The following is a 15,899-nucleotide window of genomic DNA, read 5'->3' on the forward strand; positions in this document are numbered from 1 at the left end:
GAAGGAAAAAAGGGAGCTGATGTTATTTATCATGAATGAAGAGGAGAGCAAGGAAGAGGAAGGCAAGATGGAAGAGGAACCAGGGGAAACAGTGGAATTAAACCATCTGGATTTTGCTGAAGGGGAGGAAATAGAATTGAAGACAATCCATGGGATGGCATCGAAGGGAACGATGAAGCTGAAGGGAAATATAAAGGGCAAATGAGTGATAGTGCTGATTGATAGTGGAGCAACCCATAATTTTATACATAACCGGACAGTAAAGGAAAAGAACTTATATCTGGAAAAAGGTAACCCGTTTGCAGTTACAATTGGAGATGGCACCAAGTGTACAGGCAAGGGTGTTTGCAAGAGAGTGGAATTGGAACTACAAGGGGTGGTGGTGGTGGCTGATTTTTTTGCTATTGAGTTGGGAAATGTGGATGTAATATTGGGTATGCAGTGGCTGGATACAACAGGCACCATGAAGATTAGGCAAACAGAAAATTATCTTGAAAGGAGACCCATCCCTCATCCAAGCAGAATGTTCCCTGAAAACCATTGAGAAAACGTGGGAAAATGAAGATCAGGGTTTTCTGTTGGAATTCCAAAAGTATGAAGTAGACACGGAGGTGGAAGCGGAGCAGGAAATGAAAGGGGACGAGGAAGAGATTCCAATGATTAAAAATCTGTTACAACAGTATGCAGACATCTTTGAGGATCCAAAGAAACTACCCCCTAAGAGAGAAATAGATCACCGTATATTGGTTTTACCGAACCAAAGGCCCATCAATGTCAGACCATATAAATATGGTTATGTACAGAAGGAGGAAATTGAGAAATTGGTGGTGGAAATGCTGCAAGCAGGTGTGATACGTCCCAGTCATAGCCCTTACTCCATCCCTGTTTTATTGGTCAAAAAGAAAGATGGAGGGTGGCGCTTTTGTGTAGATTACCGGAAACTCAACCAAGTAACCATATCGGACAAATTTCCTATCCCAGTGATAGAAGAACTGCTGGATGAATTACATGGAGCCACGGTTTTCTCAAAACTAGATCTGAAGTCCGGTTACCATCAAATAAGGATGCAGAAGGAAGATGTTGAGAAGACCGCGTTCAGAACACATGAGGGTCACTATGAATTTCTGGTAATGCCCTTCGGTCTTACAAACGCACCAGCCACCTTCCAGTCCTTGATGAATCAGGTATTCAAACCTTTTTTAAGAAGGTGTGTATTGGTATTCTTCGATGATATACTTGTATATAGCAAGGATATATCAGAACATGAGAAACATCTAGGGATGGTATTTGCAGTGTTGAGGGATAACCATCTATTTGCAAATAAGAAGAAGTGTGTCATAGCTCACTCCAAAATCCAATATTTGGGGCATATAACTTCGAGTAAAGGAGTACAGGCTGATGAGGAGAAGATCAAAGACATGGTGAAATGGCCTCAGCCGAAAGATGTCACGGGTCTGAGAGGATTTCTGGGATTATCGGGCTATTATCGTAGGTTTGTGAAAGGATACGGAGAAATTGCAGCCCCCTTGACCAGATTGTTGCAAAAGAATTCTTTTGCGTGGGATGAACAAGCAACCGAGGCTTTTGAAAAATTAAAGATGGCCATGACTACTATCCCGATGCTAGCACTGCCGAATTGGGATCTACCTTTTTTAATCGAAACAGATGCTTCAGGGACAGGATTGGGAGCTGTACTTTCACAGAATGGTCACCCCATAGCCTTCTTCAGCCAGAAATTGTCGACACGAGCCCAGGCCAAGTCCATTTACGAAAGAGAACTGATGCCTGTAGTATTATCAGTGCAGAAATGGCGTCATTATCTATTAGGAAGGAAGTTTACAATTATCTCAGATCAAAAGGCATTGAAATTTCTCCTTGAGCAGAGGGAAGTACAACCCCAATTTCAGAAATGGCTGACCAAACTGCTGGGATACGATTTTGAAATATTATACCAACCTGGATTACAAAACAAAGCAGCAGATGCCCTTCCTAGGATGGAATATCCGCTGGAAGTAAACTCCTTGACGACAACTGGCATTGTAGACATGGAAGTGATAGACAAGGAAGTCAACCAAGATGAGGAATTACAGAAAACCATTAAAGAATTGAAACAGAATCCAGAGGGAATTAGCAAATTTAGCTGGGAGAATGGGAAACTGTTCTACAAGAAGAGAGTAGTATTATCAAAGAAGTCGTCAGTGATTCCCACATTGCTGCATACATTCCATGACTCCATCTTAGGAGGACACTCGGGATTCTTGAGGACATATAAAAGGATGAGCGGAGAGCTGTACTGGGAGGGAATGAAGGCTGATATTAAGAAATATGTGGAACAGTGTGAGATTTGTCAAAGAAACAAATATGAGGCGACGAAACCAGCAGGGGTATTACATCCACTTCCTGCTCCGGAAGCCATACTAGAAGAATGGTCAATGGATTTCATAGAAGGGTTACCGAAGGCAGGGGGAATGAATGTGATAATGGTGGTGGTAGACAGATTGAGCAAGTATGCTTATTTCATCACTATGAAGCACCCTTTCACAACTAAACAAGTGGCGACGACATTCATTGAAAAGATCATCAGCAAGCATGGGGTTCCAAAATCCATAGTATCCGACAGGGATAAAGTTTTCATTAGTCATTTTTGGAAGGAGTTATTTACAACTATGGGAACTAAACTGAAAAGAAGCACGGCATTCCACCCACAAACAGATGGGCAAACGGAAAGGGTAAACCAATGTCTGGAGACATACTTGAGATGCTTTTGCAATGAGCAACCTCAAAGGTGGCATAAGTTCATTCCATGGGCTGAACTGTGGTATAACACTACTTTCCATTCATCCATACGTTCCAACCCTTTCAAGATCGTATATGGAAGGCAACCACCCCCGATTCTATCCTACGGAACCCGAAAAACTCAGAATGATGAGGTAGAAATAATGCTCAAGGAGAGAGATCTGGCATTGAACGCCTTGAAGGAGAACCTTCAGTTAGCCCAAAACCGCATGAAGAAATGGGCAGACACCAAAAGAAGGGAATTGAAGTTCAAGGTGGGTGATGAAGTATACCTAAAGCTCAGACCTTATAGGCAGAGATCCTTAGCTCGGAAAAGGTGTGAAAAGCTGGCGCCAAAATTCTACGGGCCTTACACAATCATTGAAGAGATAGGAGAGGTGGCCTATAGATTGAAACTTCCACCAGAGGCGAGTATTCATGATGTGTTCCACATCTCACAGTTGAAGCTCAAGTTAGGTAAGCAGAAGGTTGTGCAGCAACAGCAACCTATGTTGACAACAGATTTCGAATTACAACTATGGCCAGAACAGGTATTGGGAATTCGCTGGAACAAAGAATTGGGAGCTAACGAATGGCTAGTCAAGTGGAAGAATTTACCAGAAACTGAAGCCACATGGGAAGCTGTCTATCAAATGAATCAACAGTTTCCCACATTCCACCTTGAGGACAAGGTGAATTTGGAACCGAGGGGTGTTGTGAGACCCCCAATCATACATACGTATGTTAGGAAGGGTAAGAAGGGAAACTCACCAACATGTAAGGAGAGAGAATGAGTGGGAAATAAAAGAATGTGCAGGTGGGTCCCACTGGGTAGGAATTTGAGGGTGAGTATAAATAGAATGATTGAGAAATAGGGATAGGTATCTTTTTGGTTATCTTTTAGAAAAGGGAGGCGGCAGCAGCCGATAGGAGAGGGGTATCCTTCTTGTGAAGGGTGCAGGTTTGTTCTTATTGTTCATTGTTCTTGTTTTCATTCCTTATTGTAGCTGTAACTTTGGGCTATATATATAAATAAAGGATCACAGGGTGCTGTCTCTGTTTAGCCATAGTTGGGTATTTTATTAAAAAGGGTGTAGAATCCTAACAGAAGCATTCATCAACTTCTGGGAAAACAATGGAGAACTCAAAGGGAAAGTCACTAAATTCATCCAATGATCAGGGCAGTGAATCCAAGTCAGGAAAGAAAAGAAGAAGAGAGTCAAAAGGTTGATAACCACGTCTATTCCAAAAAGGTTGGAGTTGTCTATTCTTGGCTCAGTTTGCACCACATATTTGCAAATTCTACTATGAGTAGTTCTTGGCAAACTTGATCTCTGGATCTGATGATGTCTCTCATTGGCACATTTTCGAGATTGTCGTATATTCTTAGTTAGGTAGGTTAGCAGCAATTATAGGAGTGTGGCAGTTCTCTTTGTAGTTGTTTGGCGCTATTCATGTCATCTGTGGGAGGTAAATGACCAATAAAAAATAATACGCAATAAAAGAGAATCAGAAAGAAAACAATATGCATTTTTGTTTTCAAATTCTTGGTGAAATCACAATTCAGAAATGAAATTTGGTTCATTCTCCACGATAATATGGTGACCTAAATAACATAAGTTTCAGAGTCATGGGAGATTAAAAGCCTTGCTAATTGCTCAAACTCTGAATGCAAAGGCTTTTCCCATGTGAAGGAACCCAGAGAACCAACCAAAGCAGCATGCTTAATCCCAATGCAAGAACATTCAGTGTATCTTCTGATTATGTCCTGAATGCAGTAGGAAAAATGATATGAAGTTGTAATTCAAGCTAAGGTTTTGTTGCATAAACCAAAAACTTAAATGGATAAAACACAAAATGCATCCTATTCCCACCTTATGCCTACTACATCGCTAACAATACACTTACTGCAGCACCCAGATACAGCTTGTAGCCAAATTTCAGAAGGAAAAAATATATTCAGATTTCTTCATATCGAGAATTCGGTAAAACGCACCTGAGTTTATTTACTCAACTAATCCACAACAATTTGTGATATGAACACTCTTGGCAGAGGTCCATTGACCCCATCACCATCGGCAGCAGCATTAGAAATGAGCTGTTTCCACCAACATATTACTACATTGAACCAAGCAAGGAAGGACCAAAAACAGTGTAAATGGGACGTATGGTTACTCCATTTTCCCTGTTGTTGGGTCCAAAACTACCCATCGCTCATTCCATTTCCTCAACTGCAAACATTGTAATAGAGAAAATCAGATTTGCTACAATGAAGGCTCATTGCCATAAAAAAATGCTGTCTAAGAACAGAAACGCAGAAAATAGAAGGCTGATCAAATGTGACCACAATTCTGCATATGCGCACTACAAAACAGTCTGAGAATACTATCACATCGACGGCCATATTCATAAACACAAATATGCCGACAGTTAGATCACGAACATGGGCATTTCTCACATTTCTAATCTCCTTGAAATCACAAATCCCGACGTCCTAATCTTAATAAGTACTTCTAGGTGATTTAATTAAGTCTTCAAATATCACTAAAACAGTCAGAACGATTTAAATGGAAGACCTAAAGACAGCGCAATTAAGCAGTAACCATCAATTCAAAACAAAAGGAAAGACAGAAAGAGTTGCAATGCGTTAGTTTACTGTTTCAGATCGCTTTAGAAGGGGACCCTGCAACAAATTCCGACCAGACCCAGAGGCCAGCTGCCGCTTGATCTTCTCCAAGCTGTCCCCGGCATCTTCCGCTCTCTCCACCAACAACAATCATAAATTAAAAACATGTCGAGCCAACAAAGATACACACCAGCAAACTTTTGAACATAGGACCCTCCTAAACCATCTACTCACTTTTGAACATTGGACCTCCTCAACTATCTACTCACTTTTGAACATACAACCTTGATAGAACACTGATGTACTGTTCCCTATTATATTGACATTTGAAACTCAAAGTTACAATAAAAAGAAAATTACAGAGAAATTACAAACAACAAGCAAAGAAACCCTCCTAATCCAAAACACAAATAAACACAATTCAAAATACTACAATTAAAACCAGAACAAGATCGTGAGCCCTCTGCTTCCCCTATCTCTCATGGAGTATTGCAGGCCCTTCCTTTTACTAAAAACTGCCTGCCCTTTCCCACCTCCCTCTCATCCATTTAACTTCCAGTTTTAGATAACTGTCATCTTTTTTAAGTAACTGTTGTTGGTTCCTAACGTGCCTTATTTTTCTTTCTTCTATTATAGGTAAACAACAATGGTGGCCTAACAGCCTCCTAAACTATCCACTCTAGACCATGTTAAATCACCAATTCATCCAAAAACTTACGAGGTAAATGTAATACTATATCTTCAACTTAAATATGCTTTTGACCATAACCAGTGGGTTTGCTGAAATTGAATGATCAATCCATAAAATAAAAATGAAGTTGGAAGTAGAAGAAATGGGAGGAAGAAAAATACCCCAAAAGTTCTAAAAGCGATATGATCTCAACAAATTGTATCATGATGAACAGATCGAACAAGCCCCAAAACAGATTTTGCAGTGGGATTCCGACTCGGTAAACTGACTCCATGCTCACCAAAACATTCCTAATAAAGGATTCAGCTTGCTATCAACATGCATCACAACCCATAACGTTAAATTCTTCAAAACCAATGCAATTAAATCAAAGCAGAAAAAAACAGAACAAGAACTCAAACCAACGATAACAAAAGAATAAACCTTAACCGTTGATCCTTGCAGTCCATTGGGAGGTTCAGCACCGGGGACATGATCGACAACAATCGATTCCCAGCTGCAGGTTTCGGTATCGACAAAGAATTTCCAAGGAAATGAAAATTTTGGAAATGGGTAGTCAAGAAAAATAAGGTTGAGAGGATTTTGTGTGGAGAGTGGGAAAAACTCCGGCTAGTGGGGAGAAAAGGGAAGACATGGGGTTCGGTTTACAGGGATTTTTCTTAATGATTGTTGGAAGAACAAAGAGGTTGTGAGGATATTTAAGGGAACCAAAAGAATGGCAGAATGTTTGATCTGGCTTGCTTCTTTATGGAAATGTCGTAGAAACAGTAGAACGATGACATAGTTCCCTTTGTTTTTCTATTCACCAAAAAACCAATGACTTAAAAGAAAGACATTGCACCACATATGAGCATTAGAAAACAATATACATAAGAAAGAATAAAAAATATGCAGAAATTGAAAACGAAATTGGAAGTAGAAAAAAAAAATGGAACGAAGAACAATACCCCAAAATTTCCAAATGCATTATGATTATAAAAAATTTGTATCAACATGAATTGATCGAATAAGCTCCAAAATGGATATTGCAGTGGGATTCCGACTCAGATAGGCAGTGTACAGTCTTGCCAAAACGTTCCTAAGAAAGGATCATCAAAACCCATAACTTTAAATTCTTCAAAAATAATGGAATTAAGTCAAGGCAGTACAATACAAAACAAAAACTCTAACCAACGATAAGAAAGAAATAAACCTTCACCCGTGATCCTTGCAGTCCATTCGGGGGTTCAGCACTGGACTTGATCGAGAACAATCAGTTCCAAGATGCAGGTTTCGACATAGACGATGATTTTCCAAAAAGCGAAATGAATTTTTTGGAAATAGGTTGTAAAGAAAAATAGGGTTGGAAAGATTTTGTTTCGAGAGTGGGCAAAATTCTGGCCGGCGTGGAGAAAAGGAAAGTCATGGGGCTCCGATTCTAGGGATCTTTTTCAATGATTGTTGGAAGAACAAAGAGTTTGTGAGGAGATTTAAGGGCAACGACAAGAATGGCACAATGTTAAATCCCAAAAGACTAAATGGCCAATTGAATGTTTAAGCAGATTGATATGCCTGTTAGGTGTTTTCTTGCTTCTTTATAGAAATGGGGTAGAAAGAGTAGAACGATAACATAGTTCACTTTGTTCTTCTCTGTACAAAGTAGCCAATGACTTAAAAGAAAGACATTGCTCAACGTGTGACCATTAAAAAATAATATACATACGAAAGAATAAAAAATAAGCAGAAATTGGAAGTAGAAAAGAACCAAAGAAAAATACCCAAAACTTCAAAATGCAATATGATCATAACAGATTGGTATCATCACGAACAGATCGGACAAACTCCAAAACAGATTTTGCAGTGGGCGTCCAACTAAAATAAACAGCATCCATGCTCGCCAAAACGTTCCCAAGAAAGGATTCAGCTCCCTACAAAAAACAATGTAACTAACTCAAGGTAAAAAAAAAAAAACAGAACAAGAACACTAACCAACTTTTAAGGAATCAGTTCCCTGCCAACATGCATCACATCCCATAACTTTAATTTCTTCAAATACAAAGGATTTAACTCAAAGTAAAAAAAAAACAGAACACGAACTCTAACCAACAAAAATAGAAAAACCAACCTTAACCCTTGATCCTTGCAGTCCATCGGGAGGTTCAGCACTGGACATGATCGAGAACGGTTCCCAGCCACAGGTTTGGCCATCAACAAAGATTTTCAGAGGGAAATGAAATTTTTGGAAATGGGTAGTGAACAAAAGTAAGGCTGAAATGATTTTGTTTGGAGAGTGGGCAAAATTCTGGCGAGTGAGGAGAAAAGGGAATACATGGGGTTCGGTTTACAGGGATTTTTCTTAACGATTGTTGGAAGAACAAAGAGATGTGAGGAGATTTAAGGGTAACGACACAAATGCAGAATGTTAAATCCAGAAAGGCGAAATGGCCAATTGAATATTTAAGAAAGTTTGATCTGCCTGCTAGCTGTTTTCTTGCTTCTTTATGGAAATGTTGCAGAAAGAGTAGAACGATGACATAGTGCATAATGTGTTTCTCTTTACAAAGTAACCAATGACTTACAAGAAAGACACCACACAACAAATGACCATTGGAAAACAATATACATATGAAAAACTAAAAAATTTGCAGAAATTGAAAATGAAATTGGAAGTAGAAAAGAAATGGAAGAAAAATACCCTAAAAGTTGCAAGTGCAATAGGATCATAACAGATTGGTATCATCACGAACAGATCGAACAAACTCCAAAACAGATTCTTGGAGGCTGGTTCTTTTCTTTGGGGTCCCTCTCCTTTTCGGTTTTGTAACAGCTGGTTGGTGTCTAGTGATTCTAATCAGATTATTGTTGAAACAGTGAGCAACTCTAACTTCCAGAGATGGGCTGGTTTCATTCTTCATGAGCAGTTGAGATCAGTTAAATTGGCAGTAAAAGCTTGGAATATTGCTGCGCAAGCTAAGGTAAAAAAAAAACAGAGAAATCCTTGATGTCAAAATTAGAAAAATATGATTCTGTGGCTGAGTTGATTGGATTAAATCAAGAAGAGTTGAATTCTAGAGCTGCTTTGCAAGCGGAATTACTTAGTATTTATCAAAACGAAGAGCGTAATTTTATTCAGAAGAGTAAACTCAATTGGCTTTCTTCGGGTGATGAGAATACGGGCTTCTTCCACCGGTTTCTAAATGCGAAAAAAAGAAGGAACCTCATAACTGAATTAAAAAATGATGATGGGGTTGTCTCGACTTCATTCCGCGACATTGAAAGGCTTATGCTGAAATTTTTTGAGTCACTTTATACCAGAATTCCGGGGGACAGATTCATCCCTATTAACAGTAATTGGTCTTGTGTTTCCTCAATTCAGAATGAGGCTCTTGTTACCCAATTTTCAGTGGAGGAGATCTTTAAGGCAGTAAAGGCACTTGGCAACAATAAAGCTCCGAGCCCGGATGGCTTCACAGTGAAGTTCCTAATCACCCAATGGTCTATTTTCAAGGATATCTTCAAATCACTAATGTCTGATTTCCACAGAAATGGAAGATTAAATGCTTGCATCCAAGAAAACTTCATTTGTTTAGTGCAGAAAAAAGACAATGTGACTCTAGTCAAGGATTTCCGTCCAATCAGCCTTACTACGTTAGCATACAAGGTTGTTGCAAAGGTTTTATCTGAACGTCTAAAACAAGTTATGGATGCAATTATAAGCTCCACTCAAAGCGCCTTTATTGAAGGTAGGCAAATTCTTGACCCAATATTAATTGCTAACGAGGCCGTGGAAGATTATAGGGAAAAACGGAAAAAAGGATGAATTTTAAAACTTGACTTGGAAAAAGCCTTCGATAGGGTGAATTGGAACTTTTTAGACAAAAATTTATCTTTGAAAAAGTTTAGTTCAAAATGGATATCATTGATAATGGGCTGCCTAAAAAATCCAAAGTATTCAGTCTTCATCAATGGTAAGCCTAGAGGCCGGATAATAGCATCTAGAGGTATCCGCCAAGGGGACCCCCTCTCCCCCTTTTTATTCCTCCTAGTAAGTGAGGTTTTAGGAGAAATCATAAACAAGCTTCATATTAACAGCCAGTTTGAAGGTTTCCTTGTTGGCAAAGACTTGATCCACCTCCCTTTGCTTCAATTTGTCGATGATACTCTTCTCTTTTTATTCCAGCTTCCGATTATATATTTAGGTCTCCCTTTGGGAGGCTACCCTCGACAAAAGTCTTTTTGGCAACCAGTCATTGATCGAATTCACAAGAAACTTGAAAGGTGGAAAAGATATAACATCTCTAGAGGCGGAGGACAAACCTTATGCAACTCAGTTCTGGTTAGCCTTCCTATATACTACCTACTTTATTTTCTGTACCTGAAAATGTGGCTGCCTCTTTGTTAAAGTGAGTTTTCGGAGTGAAGGAAAAGGTCTGCAATACTCCTTGAAAGACAGGGGAAGCAGAAGATTGGTGTTCTATATTCTGGTTTGCTTATTAGTATTTTGTTGTTCGGAATTTTGGATTAGGAGGTTTTCTTTGTTTGATGTTTGTGAATTATATGTAACGTGACTCATTTTCTGAGGTTCACGGTTTGCTTATGTTGTAAGTTGTGTTTGAATTGTCAATATAATAGAAACACTACATCAGTGTTCTATCGTGATGTCATCCTTGGAATGCAATGGCTGCACACGTTGGGGTAACTGAAGTGGATTGGCGGAAACTCACTTTAACTTTCATACAAAATGAAAAGAATGTTGTTATAAGGGGTGACCCGAGTTTGACAAAGACTAGAGTGAGTCTGTAACACATGATGGAGACATGGACACCATCTGATTACGGTTTCTTGACAAAATGTCGAGCTATGGAGGGAGGAATGACATTTACCGAACTATATGGAATTGATGATGTTCCTACATTTCAAGAGTTACTACCAGCAGACAATTTTGGCTATCCTAAAAATCCAGCAACAAAGAAGTGGGAAGTGCTTGTTAGTTGGAAAGGAATACCACCTCATGAGGCTACATGGGAGAATTGTTATGATTTTACACAAAAGCTTCCTCATTTCCCACCTTGAGAACAAGGTGTCTTTGGAGAGGGAGAGTAATGATAGACCACCAATTGCAATACAATATAGCAGAAGAAAGACAAGTCGAATTGCACGTGCACAGGTGATGGAATTGGAGGAAGTTTTTAAGAATTGGGCTGCCCTGAAAGAACGAATGCTTGTACAGTTTCGATCAATTCGAGAAGGAACTTTGGTTGGAAGATTTTTCTCAATCAAACAGAAAACGAATGTAGAAGAATATCGTAACCGATTTGATCGCTATTTAGCTCTAGTAGAATTTCTTCAAACGGTATAGTGATACCTGGAATTTTTCTAAAAGCTCTGATAGTTAGGGAACTCAACACATTCTACCTGACCGAACCAAGTTGGCTCTTTGTTTTTTTATGGGATTTTTCTAATGTATATTGCATGTGTTGTTTGTTTTTTTATAGCTCTTGATTGTCTCACCTTTTTACGTTTTACATTTGCAAGTCTCTCTTTTGTTTCTTTGGTATGCAATGTGGTAACAAGGTCTTGCTAGAACCGGTGGGCTAACCTTTCTATGGTTCTAAACTTAGTTTCTAAGTTTGACTGCTCCCTTCGGAGTGACAACAAGCCTCGTTTTCCCCCTACTATGGAACGGGGAGGATTCCTCCTCTTTTCAAAGCCCTCGTCAAACTCAATGCTAAGTTTGACTGCTCCCTTCGGAGTGACAACAAGCCTTGTTTTCCCCCTAATGTGGATCGGGGAGGATTCCTCCTCTTTTCAAAGCCCTCATCAAGCTCGATGCTAAGTTTAGACGCTAAGAGTAGGTGGTTTGGTTTTGGTTAGGCCAAAAGTAAAGTTTTCTGCTAAAAGCTCTGATAGTTAGGGAACTCAACACATTCTACTTGACCGAACCAAGTTGGCTCTTTGTTTTTTTATGGGATTTTTCTAATGTATATTACATGTGTTGTTTGTTTTTTTATAGCTCTTGATTGTCTCACCTTTTTACGTTTTGCATTTGCAAGTCTCTCTTTTGTTTCTTTGGTATGCAATGTGGTAACAAGGTCTTGCTAGAACCGGTGGGCTAACCTTTCTATGGTTCTAAACTTAGTTTCTAAGTTTGACTGCTCCCTTCGGAGTGACAACAAGCCTCGTTTTCCCCCTACTATGGAACGGGGAGGATTCCTCCTCTTTTCAAAGCCCTCGTCAAACTCAATGCTAAGTTTGACTGCTCCCTTCGGAGTGACAACAAGCCTTGTTTTCCCCCTAATGTGGATCGGGGAGGATTCCTCCTCTTTTCAAAGCCCTCATCAAGCTCGATGCTAAGTTTAGAGTGCTAAGAGTAGGTGGTTTGGTTTTGGTTAGGCCAAAAGTAAAGTTTTCTGCTAAAAGCTCTGATAGTTAGGGAACTCAACACATTCTACTTGACCGAACCAAGTTGGCTCTTTGTTTTTTTATGGGATTTTTCTAATGTATATTACATGTGTTGTTTGTTTTTTTATAGCTCTTGATTGTCTCACCTTTTTACGTTTTGCATTTGCAAGTCTCTCTTTTGTTTCTTTGGTATGCAATGTGGTAACAAGGTCTTGCTAGAACCGGTGGGCTAACCTTTCTATGGTTCTAAACTTAGTTTCTAAGTTTGATTGCTCCCTTCGGAGTGACAACAAGCCTCGTTTTCCCCCTACTATGGAACGGGAGGATTCCTCCTCTTTTCAAAGCCCTCGTCAAACTCAATGCTAGGTTTGACTGCTCGCTTCGGAGTGACAACAAGCCTTGTTTTCCCCCTAATGTGGATCGGGGAGGATTCCTCCTCTTTTCAAAGCCCTCATCAAGCTCGATGCTAAGTTTAGAACGCTAAGAGTAGGTGGTTTGGTTTTGGTTAGGCCAAAAGTAAAGTTTTCTGCTAAAAGCTCTGATAGTTAGGGAACTCAACACATTCTACTTGACCGAACCAAGTTGGCTCTTTGTTTTTTTATGGGATTTTTCTAATGTATATTACATGTGTTGTTTGTTTTTTTATAGCTCTTGATTGTCTCACCTTTTTACGTTTTGCATTTGCAAGTCTCTCTTTTGTTTCTTTGGTATGCAATGTGGTAACAAGGTCTTGCTAGAACCGGTGGGCTAACCTTTCTATGGTTCTAAACTTAGTTTCTAAGTTTGACTGCTCCCTTCGGAGTGACAACAAGCCTCGTTTTCCCCCTACTATGGAACGGGGAGGATTCCTCCTCTTTTCAAAGCCCTCGTCAAACTCAATGCTAGGTTTGACTGCTCCCTTCGGAGTGACAACAAGCCTTGTTTTCCCCCTAATGTGGATCGGGGAGGATTCCTCCTCTTTTCAAAGCCCTCATCAAGCTCGATGCTAAGTTTAGAACGCTAAGAGTAGGTGGTTTGGTTTTGGTTAGGCCAAAAGTAAAGTTTTCTGCTAAAAGCTCTGATAGTTAGGGAACTCAACACATTCTACTTGACCGAACCAAGTTGGCTCTTTGTTTTTTTATGGGATTTTTCTAATGTATATTACATGTGTTGTTTGTTTTTTATAGCTCTTGATTGTCTCACCTTTTTACGTTTTGCATTTGCAAGTCTCTCTTTTCTTTCTTTGGTATGCAATGTGGTAACTAGGCCTTGCTAGAATCGGTGGGCTAACCTTTCTATGGTTCTACATTTAGTTACTAATTAAGTTTGATTGCTCCCTTCGAAGTGACAATAAGTTTTGTTAATGTCGACCCTTTTCTAAAGGGATTTAGTTCACTGTGGCTAGACAAGAGGCTTCTAACTCATGTTTGACAAGACAAACTTGTTAAAACCATCCCAGTTTCTAAAGAGTGCCTCCTATCCTTTGTTACTCTATCTAGGCTAGGTTTGGACTAAGTGCGTCATAGGTAAGTCACGACAAAGCAACAAAGGAAGACAAAGCTAGAAAAGTATCCATGCACTTATTTATTATACATGCAATCAAGCATTCACAACACACACACCATTTTCTCAATCATGCATTCACATCTCAATAAGAAATAGCTAAAAGGAGCTTAAAACAAAAAAGACAGCAGCTTATGCTCAAATTTCAGCACATATACTCATCAAAATTCAGAATTTCACATCATAAACCCGAGCTCAGTGCTCAAGGGTTGCCAATCATGCTTTTTATGCAAGATCTAATTAAGCTAAGAAGGTATAATGCTCATTATTGTATGGAAAGAATTCTGAAAAATTTTGAAATTTGGGCAAAATTTGAACCCCCAAGTTTACACTAAACATGCAAGCTAAGCAAGCTATTACCCACACCCACTCAAAAAATTGCTTTTTCTGTCCTAAAAGCTTTTGAAAATCAAAGTAAATGGAGAAAAATAAGGGGGGAACTTTGGACTCCCTGGAAGGATCGACATCCTTGACTTTTGTTTGAAGCTTGCATGGATAAACCTTTTCATTCCTTTTTCATGGATAAACATAAAAATTGATTTTTTTCTTTTATAACAGGCTGACTGACCTACAGGCTGGGGTGAACTGGCTGGCAAGGAGGAAGTGACATGCTACCACTAGGTTGTGTTAGGTGTGAACAATGGACAATGGTGGCTAGAAGTGAGGGAAGGGCTTTGTCAAAGGGTCGTGCAGGGCTGAACTCCAACTGTCCAATATTAGTTTGTTCGCTTACTTTCTTTGTTTCACCCATATCAATGTCTGCAAAAATTCCCACAATATATAGAAATGGTAATAAAGATCCTTAAGTTCTTTGAGAAAAATCATAAATATAGCCACAAAATTTCTCCAATTATTTGTTACTTAAAAAAGTATAGAAATTGTCAACCAAGCTCAACTAACGCCTGTATGTATGTACTTAGAACCAAGAGGTCTCGGGTTTAAATCCCTCTACCCCGAATTTGTACTCATAAAAAGAAAAATACATAAATTGTATGAATGAGGTGCACATTCACGTAATTTATACGATGATGTGAGAAATGCTATGATTGTAATGGATGCTCATAGTTTGGCTCGTAGCAATAGAAAAGCCGAATCTTATTCTCAAGTTGAGTCCTTTCTTCAGTGCAAAAAATGTGGTTTCCTGTCGGCTTGGGGAAAGATCAATTGCTGTCTCCACCTTGTTGACATTTCGCCCTGCATAATTATTGACAACGAGAAATAAATAGAAAGGTTATTCTACCATTTTTTTGGTTTTATGAGAACAAATTCAGAGAGCTAATTGCAAGCAATATTTGAAGTAAAGTTACACCTCCTGCGCCCCCAGATCTTGCAGTAGTCAGTTCAATGTCCTTCGGATCAATCACTACTTCAACTTCATCTGCCTAGATGCAATAATAACATAAGCTCAACAAATCAAGATAAACATAGCTGATCAAGATGCAAATGCAACGGAGAACAAAGTCAAATAAGAGAAATTATCATATCTAAATTGTTAACACTCCTACAGAGAAACAGTACGAACACTATGAATATCAACTATATATAAGGATAACTGTATAGTAATGCACTTGGATTTTCATGTTAAGGCACTGGTGTGATATGACAGAACATTTTAATCGGCCACTCCACATTAATCCATCATCTAGGTATTTTTAACAAAGAGATAGCTTTTCACATTATAATTGTTAATGGCAAAAATGGAGCACAATAGCATATCAGGGACCTATAAAGGAAATGGGGAAAGAATTAACATTAGACAACTGTCCAGGACAAACTTAGCAAATTCAGGTAATATTCTACCACACATTAGTCTGATTAACGCATGCAATTCTTATTTGACAAGTATCAGACAGTTCTTATTTCACAATTTATAGTGAACTTATG

At 39.1% G+C, this 15,899-nt stretch overlaps 2 protein-coding genes across 4 annotated transcripts in view; both read right to left on the bottom strand.

Annotated features, from left to right (window-relative positions):
* The window catches only part of LOC116403315 (NAD-dependent malic enzyme 2, mitochondrial-like), a 101,600-nt gene that overhangs the window by 55,763 nt on the left and 29,938 nt on the right, over positions 1–15,899 (bottom strand). The gene's annotated exons all lie outside the window — the stretch shown is intronic.
* LOC116403313 (sphingoid long-chain bases kinase 2, mitochondrial-like) overlaps positions 15,123–15,899 on the bottom strand; it is a 69,974-nt gene continuing 69,197 nt past the window's right edge. The window contains exons 12-13 of one of the 3 annotated variants that reach the window (XR_004216007.1): positions 15,325–15,397; positions 15,123–15,209 (exon numbers count right to left, since the gene is read on the bottom strand). The gene's annotated coding sequence lies outside the window, so the exon portion shown is untranslated. The remainder of the gene's footprint in view (positions 15,210–15,324; positions 15,398–15,899) is intronic. The other 2 variants (XR_004216008.1, XR_004216006.1) reach the window with 2 other exon arrangements.

Source organism: Cucumis sativus, chromosome 4 (genome assembly GCF_000004075.3).
Source record: "Cucumis sativus cultivar 9930 chromosome 4, Cucumber_9930_V3, whole genome shotgun sequence".
In the NCBI taxonomy this organism is placed as follows: Eukaryota; Viridiplantae; Streptophyta; class Magnoliopsida; order Cucurbitales; family Cucurbitaceae; genus Cucumis; species Cucumis sativus.